This window comes from Hyperolius riggenbachi, chromosome 3, assembly GCF_040937935.1.
Source record: "Hyperolius riggenbachi isolate aHypRig1 chromosome 3, aHypRig1.pri, whole genome shotgun sequence".
Lineage (NCBI taxonomy): Eukaryota > Metazoa > Chordata > Amphibia > Anura > Hyperoliidae > Hyperolius > Hyperolius riggenbachi.
The window spans coordinates 251644639-251653658 of NC_090648.1; positions in this window are offsets into that span (position 1 = coordinate 251644639).

Here is a 9020-nt window from a genome sequence, read left to right on the forward strand (position 1 = left end):
TGTATAGCATTGTGCTCTGTGTCGCTGCTGGGAATAGTAGTACACCGCTCACCCACCACTGTATAGCATTGTGCTCTGTGTCGCTGCTGGGAACAGTAGTACACCGCTCACCCACCACTGTATAACATTGTGCTCTGTGTCGCTGCTGGGAACAGTAGTACACCGCACACCCACCACTGTATAGCATTGTGCTCTGTGTCGCTGCTGGGAATAGTAGTTCAAGAGGGCGTGAAACCGTTAGCGTTACCGGTCCCTTTTCCTGCAACCTCTTATCTGTATTACATTTATGACTGCATGGCGACAAAAAGCATGTTACCTGTGCAAAGAAAAATGACATTTTCCGCATTTAAAAGACATTTTTTCCTTTGAAACTTTACAATCAATTTTCTCAAAAACTATAAGCTCTTTTTCAAATATTTTTTTTCCTCTTGTACCCACTCCCAAGGTGCACATACCCTGTAAATTTGGGGTATGTAGCATGTAAGGAGGCTTTACAAAGCACGAACGTCCGGGTCCCCATTGACTTCCATTATGTTCGGAGTTCGGCTCGAACACCCGAACATCGCGGCCATGTTCGGCCTGTTCGGCCCGAACCCGAACATCTAGATGTTCGCCCAACACTACTCCTCAGTCACAACCTGTTTAAAGAGCACGGTTAAAAATTAGGTGATGCAACATATAGTAAACATGTCCCATCTCAGTGTTTCTGAAACCTGTTGATGGCATCAAATTCACAATTGTAATTTTTAGTTTTCAAACAACAGTAATATTCCAGAGTTTCAAAATTGCTATGTTGTCTTTGTACTATTTTTAGTAAAATATCTTTTTTTTTTAAGCGCAAACAGGAAAACATTCAAATATATCCAATAATGGCAATATTCCAAATGGATTATACATGAGAAAATGTGTGAATAAAAAAATAGACATGTAAATTAATGCATAACATAAGAACGCAACACAAAGCACCATCTATACCACTTCATTCAAGAGTGAACCAAAATACGACAAAACCTAAGGGCTTGAGCCCACTAACGCAGTTGTACGCAGTTGTACGCAGTTGTATCCGCTTCTGTGTGCTTTTCAGCATCTGTAACATTGATGTGTTGCTAAAAAAACGGACACAACTACGCACATCTGCGTTAGTGGGCTCAGGCCCTAACAGTACAGTCCCACCAGCAGCATCCAGGTCCCCACTCCACAGTGACATACTATATAGATACTAGAATAAGTGTAGCAAGAAATGACTTACATAGCAAAGCCTAACCACCAGACAGCTAAATAAAAGGAATAAAATATAAAAAGGGACTACACCTGTGTGTACCCCTGTAGGCCAGAAACACTTCCCAAATCATATTATAGCAGTCTAAATTTTCTGCGCTCAGGTAGTAGACCTTGTCCATCAAGGAGATCATATCCAGTCGGTTTTTTACCAACTCAATGGCAAGACTTGGGGATTTCCATTTAAAGGCAATGCTCCATTAGGCAGCCAATAGCATATATCTGTACATAGCCCAAAATGCACCCAGAACCTCATCATTTGGCATATAAAGCAGAGCCTGGGAGGGGGTAAAAGAGATAGACAGTTTAACCACTTCCGTACCATCAGTCTCTGGCTCCTTAAGGACCAGAGACTGCTGGTATCTTAAAGCACTGCTTCCCGACAAATTGTTCAGATGTCTCCCACAGCCTCCTGCAGGCTCTTCTCTCTGCCGTCTCTATGACGGCAGAGCACTGTTAGCCGGTCAGGAGCTGCTTTCATTGGCTCCTGATGCTGTCTATCAATGTGAGCCAATGGGATTGGCTCTCTGTGTTCACGCGGTCAGGAGCCAATGAAAGCGACCCCTGACCTACTCACAGAGCTCTGCCGTCTCATAGACAGCAGAGCAAGCAATTTGCAGGGTGGAGAGAGCGGAGAGTTCGTAGTAACGGCGGGGACGTGGGATACCAAAGCAGTAGAATCTATGTTCAGTCAGAGCCGCAGCACCACCTGCTGGATGTAGATTTGTACTGCTTTGGTCTGGAAGCCGTTAAAGTGGTATGAAACTCAAAATTACTTCTTTGCTCTAGAAGATTATTTACAGCGTATAATATGCTACCACAATTTTTTTTATTTTTAAGCAGAACAGCATTCAAACAGTTAAACATAGGACTTACTTTTTCAATAGAAAGCTCACTGCAGTAAGATCTGTATCCGAAGAGGTGATAAAATTATCTTGTATTTACTTAATTGTAGCAATAGAGGAATGTAAACATACCCTGGCAGTGCTGAAGCTCCTTCTAACGTGTGCAGATCAGGGACAGCTCAGAAATAATCACTGGGTACATTACATTACATAAATACTGTAGCTATGAATAAAATGCAGTGGCAGCTTTCAGAGCAAATAAACTGTACTTTGGGAGCTTGTCATTTCTAAATGAATAATAATACTTGCGCACAAAACAAATATAACTGTATGGGTTATAAAAAGTAGAAAAACACATTTTTATTGAATGTTATGTTGAAGTTTAATACTTTAAATATGTCTAGGAATAGGGCATGCCAAGATGCTCATAATTGATTTGCAATTGGGCAATCCCAAAAGGTATGGTATAAAGTCCCAATATTGCCACAGCCCCTAAAACAACAGGAGGGAACAGTAGGATAAAGTCTATGGATATGGGCAGGTGTAAAGTATCAATAGTTTAGAATAGGGTCGTCACACCCCTTTTCATGATTTTTCACCAGTGTTATGGACGATTTAGTATGTTGATGGTCAGGGGACATTGGTGGGATCTGTAATTGCCAATGGCCAGGACATAGCTTGGTGAATTCCTGTATACCATTGTGAGCTATTTATCTTGTATGCTCATGAAAGTTTTTCTTTGTATTCCTTTTTTTTAGCAACTATATGATACATACAGCAGTTTTTGGAACGGGCACTTTGGAATTTCATTTTCCCCATAGTTTTTGTGAAAATGGTATATTTTCACAAGAAATAATTGTAAAAGTGTGGGCACAAGACACCGAATATGCACTAAAATACATACTAAAATACATAAGCACGAGAAAAGTAATTTTTGCACAAATTTGAACATTCACAAAAATAGGCATGCAGAATTTACATAATCAAATAAAGTTTTCATCGTCACAAATGTAATATCTTGCAAAAATTGTTGTTATGTATTGCTTTTGTATATGCTTGAGGGGGCCCTATGTAAAACTCGAACTGGTATGTATAGCTCCTTAGCTATGTCCCTGCACACATTTTGTAGGTAAATGGGTAAAGTGGTGGTTTAAAGTTTGTGAAATATTATTACTTATTGAGCGAAGTGATCAAAGGCTACAAAATTGTGTGTTGCAAAACATATTTGCTAGGAGCATTGATCCATTTGAAGTGGAAATTAGAATCAGGTGTTTCTATTGATAGGATGCTAATCAAGTCAGAGTGAGGAAGGTTCTGTCTATAAAAAATAGAAATCTGTGTCTGCATTTATCAAGCCTGATCTGCACAACACAAATTCATAGCACTGTGTCATAGCTTAAAAAAAAGAGTTATCTATTGACTGACCACCAAAAATTGGTATTGATGCCCGTCAAGCTGGAAAAGGTTACATAACTATTTACAGTATAATGGGCTTGTCCTGCCCATTATAATGCTGGATACACACGGTTCGTTCCCGCACTCGATTCCCGTCAATGCGCCGCTCGATTCCCGTCGATTAGTTTCTTTCCAACATGTCCGATTCCCGTTTCGATGGATCGTTAGGTTGATTTGCCATACTTTACATGGCAATCGACCTAAAATCATCAAAATGCGCTCGGAAATGTTCGGGAATAATCGATTCGTCGGGAATCGAGCGGCGCATTCGATGCGGGAACGAACCGTGTGTATCCAGCATAAGGCAGATTGTGGTCACTAAGTTCAGGCAATCCATCAGCATTGTTGCCCTCCTTTTACATTATAATTACCAAGAGGTTCAAGGTTTGTTTGGAACACTCTACAAGTTGAAGAGAAAACATTGTTAACCGTGGCAGTGCTGCACTGACCCAGACAATAATTATGTCTTTCATATTTAATGTACTGTTATAGAAAATAAAATCAAATTATTTGTCGTACATTTTATAGTGTGGGACACATTGAGGCGAATCTAATTGAATTTTGTAAAAAGTCCCCACTTTTCAATTACACATCTCTGGATTTATTCATGTATTTTTAATGCACTTATAACACTATAGCAAGAAGATTTGCCAGTATTTTGTCTTGTGTGTCCTTGGAAAGGAAGAGAGGAACACAGTGTTTTATTTTCCGTATGTACGGTACAATATTTATGTTTGATGAAAAATGTATATGTTCAGTGGTGTGACACGGAGGATCATATACAGTGCTGGAAAATGTATTTAGCTATTTTCCTTTTTCCCCTTTATTTGTAGCTTTTGACACGTTCGATGTTAGATTTTCTTAGAATAAAAATTACATAGAATATATGGAGCAAAGGGTCATTTATTTGTTTCTTTGCTATGGAAAAGAAAACGTGATGTAACAGGGATGAAAGAACAATTGTATCGAGCTTGAATCAAGCTATCTGACACCATACTTAGACTAAGCTCTGGGTATATTCAGGCCTGATGTGGATGAGACCAATACAAAATGTTCTTCAGCCATCTATTGTGTTACCACCAGATAGTCTAGGTGGCTAGTGAGGAATTCAATGATGCATATCATGCCAAGCTCAGATAGAATCTCTAAAAACTCTGGTGAGGATTTCTAAAGCTTATCAGTGTAGCCTTGGTTACACAACCATATCTAAGCTTATATTTTCAGCTGAAATGTGACCAAACTCCTAAAGAAAGAATATCTGTGATAGTGGTATTCTGCTAAAAAGATCTCCTGATTTTTAGTTTTGCCTTTGGCACCAAATTATTTATTATTATTATTTAGTATTTATATAGCGCCAATATCGCAGCACTGTACAAAGTATATTGTTTTGTCACTTAACTGTCCTTCAGAGGGATTTCCAATCTAATCCCTACCATTATCATATGTCTTTGTATGTATCGTGTAGTGTATGTATCATAGTCTAGGGCAACTTTAGGGGGGCGCCAATCAACTTATCAGTATGAATTTGGGATGTGGGAGCCATAGTGCCCAAAGGAAACCCATGCAGACACGGGGAGAACTTACACACTCCATGCAGATAGTGCCCCGGCTAGGATTAGAACCCAGTGCTGCGAGGCAAGAGTGCTAACCACTACGCCACCATGCTGCCCAAGCACCTGGTATACACAGGAGGTCTCCCATCCAAGTACTAACCAGGCCCGACTTGGCTATGGAGCATGTTCCATCAATTTATCTATGTATTGCATCACTATTAGAACAATTTACCAGTTATCATGTATTGTACTTATCAAGTACTGTGGTGCTATTGTTAATGGCTTGGAGAGATTTTTCTGAATTAACCTGGGTACGTATCCTTACTATACTACTGCCTAGTAACAGGGCCATCATCAAATTTCATCATTATTTTCTTGCCACTATACAAGGATCTCCTTGTATAGTGCCAGCTCTTGAGTAATTCTTTGCACAGTCTTTTACAGTGCGTCTGAGCTGATAACTTCCTCTCTGCTCTATAAGATAAACAACAGCACAAGAAAAAAAATATTTGTTATAGCTTACAGAACACCTGCAATAAATCTGAAGTGTGTATACTTCCTGCTTTCATGGAAACAGACAAAACGTTAACATCCTGTGTTTACATATTAGCTGTTCCTGCCAAGGACTGCCTAATTTCTGTGCCGACGCAGCTGAAATATCAAATCACACTTGTAATTACTTGAAGATAAGATAAAGATAGACAGGCTCTTCTCTAAAAACACACAGGGTGCATTTCTCTCAAGTTTTTGTTGTGTCCTGTTCAAGAGTTCAGGTGCACTTCAAAGGAAAATGCTTGCATTTTTATGAGACTTAACATGAGCTTGCATTGTGCATACAAAAGCATTCTACAACTGCCTGTTCTATCATTATAATAGATTTTAAATTTCTCTGATAAACTTTGAAAACAGATAAAGTCCTTAAAAATAATCAAACTAAAAGCGACTCTTGTAAATAAATATCAATGGATTCAATTCACGATAAGAAATAGCATGCCTTATCAGAGTTAACACGCCTTATCAGAGTTAACATGCCTTATCAGCGTTAATACGCCTTATCAGCGTTAACACGCCTTATTAGAGAAGCATAGTGAGCACTACAAAATTATGCCTGTTAACTGGCAATGACGAGAGCTCCACTCGTCCTGCCCTGAGCCCCTTCGGGTCCAATCACTTTAAAGGACATTATCTCTGCACTTTGATTGGCCTAATAGGCACCTGTCACTTGACAGGAAACTTGACAGGCAGCCTATTGAGCCAATCAAAGTGCGGGGATAATCTACCCTATTTTCTAATTTATTGCACAGCACTAAGTAGTATGTTGCCACTTAGTAAAGTGAAGAAAAATAATACAAATGTAAATGTGATATGGGTTTAGCAGGCAAATAACAGCAATAAAAGCATTTTCAGTGTGATTATGATCCAAATGTATTATACTTGTAATATTTGACTTGAAATTCTTATGTTTTCAAGTGACTGAACTTTATCCTTGTATAGATTGGCCGCCAGTTGTTACGATACCATACTGTGATAACTTGCTATTAGTATTTTATCTCCCTTGAATTTATGAGCCAGGTAATACTGGTATTGCTGACAATTTAAGGTACACCTCTCATAGTTACTGTCTTGTTATCTTTCCAAACAACCATGACTGGGGTGATTTTTATCAAAGGATTTAAAAGAGCCTTCAGCCAGTAAGTCTTTACATGATATCCAGCTTCTTAAATCAAAGGTCAGCTGTTGTTATTCTGCTGGACCTATGTGTTGACTTCCACACTGTTGATCATTCCCTTCTCATTGACAACCTCCAGCATTCGTTAGAAAGCTGCTTGATTCTTCTCATTTCTATTTTTAGAGATCGGATCATTGCTATACCATGGCGTGTATCCATAACAAAGAGCAGAATGTTGACAACATTGAACTAACATTAGAAAGCATTGGTTATGAAGGGGCAGTGAAATATATGTTTATAGGCATGCCATAGACTATTTCACCCTTAGGCTCTTAAGACAGCATCCCGTTTGAATGCCAAGGCAAAACAAATATAATTAAAACCTTGTACCTAATATTAACATTTATGTATCACAGTTTGTTTTGCAGCTGTCCTATGTGAACGCCTACATTTACCACACTACATATGTAGCTGTGTAAACACATTTTCAATGAAATCAGGTGTTATTTTATGCAAATGTCTTTACGGAACATGTCGTTTTATTTTTATATGTGCTAACTGAACAATGCGATATTCGACGTCAACAAAAGCATGCATTTACAGTAAAACTAACATTTTACAGTAGTGACATAATTTCAGATCTACAGGCTTCTGTACAAACTTAATAACTTTAACTATTCTGTTTTCTATATAGAGGAATATGTTTTTACAGATTAGAGAATACAACGTTACTGTTACAATAAAGGACAAATAGCTGTTGACCCTGACACCGGTGGTTAGCGTGGGCTCTCCCAGGGCGCGGAGTCTAAGTGACCACTTTTGTCTTCACCAGAGCGCCCCGCAAGGGACGATGGGCCGCTACGCTTAATGGGCAGCGGGCTACTTTGCTGCAAGTGATCACCAGGTCGCGGCCCCCAGGATCGCCGCACCGGAGGCAGAGAGAACAACCAAGTCCAGCAGGAAGACGTAGTCAAACGATAAGCCAGTGGTCAATAGGCAGGCAGCAGACAAACAGAACCGGATATCAGGCCGAAGGGTCAGGGCGGGCGGCAGACAGACAGGAACGGTATAACAAGCCAAGGGTCAGGACAGGCGGCAGGCAAACAGAGGTCAATAGCAAGCAAGGTCGGCAACGGGTAATCAGAGTATCAAATAGTAAGGCTCAAGCCAACTAGCACTAAGCTGTATAGAAGTGACAGTACTGGTCACCAGCAAGCAGCCTGTTTAAATACAAAATACAAACTAAGCGCCTAATTTTCACGCATGCACGTTCACGCGTATGCGCAGCCGCATGACGGCCCTTGCGCATGCGTAATTGCGTACTTGCACGCGTACCCGTGCTGTGACCATTAGCGCGCGCACCCCTGGCTACTTCCTGTATATTGCCAGGAGTGTGCTCGCGCGTGCGAGAAGACTCTGGCCGGGACGCTGAGCGCGGCGGACAGGTATTGTAACATTGCCCCTCCCCCAGGGGCAGCCCCTGGATGCCCCTAGGTTTTGGTTTATCAGGAAATTTTTGATTAAATTCAGCAATTAATTTGTCAGCATGGATCCCTGAAACTGGTTCCTAAGAATTCTCCTCTACCCCATAACCCTTCCACTTAATTAAATAATAAAATTGTCCCCTTTTTACTCTGCTATCTAACACTGCCTCCACCTCAAATTCTTCAGACCCATCAACATCTATAGATAGAGGGGGAGACACCTGTCTACCATCAAAAGGATCCTGTACATGAGCCTTGAGACAAGATACATGAAAAACGGGATGAGTTTTAAACTTATCAGGTAACACAAGCTCCACAGCAACAGTATTAATTACTTTCTTGACAGGGTAAGGACCTATGAATCTAGGACCCAGCTTCTTAGAAGGACACAACAACTTGAGATTAGAAGTGGACAACCAAACTAGATCACTAATCTTAAATTGCGGAGAGATTCTTCTAGACCTGTCAGCAGTTTTCCTAGCCCTTGCCTGAGCCTGTGAAAGTAATTCAGTAATGGTTTTGGTATTATTAGACAAAAAGGTCAGTCTCTCCTGGAGAGATGGCATCAATGATTCAGGTAGCATATTGGGTGGAGAAACAGGATGGAACCCATAGTTAGAGAAAAAAGGAGTTTGTTTGGTGGCACTATGGACTGAATTATTATAGGCAAACTCTGCGGTGGGCAAAAGAAAATACCAGTTCTCCTGAGAAGCAGAGGTGAAACATCTTAAATATT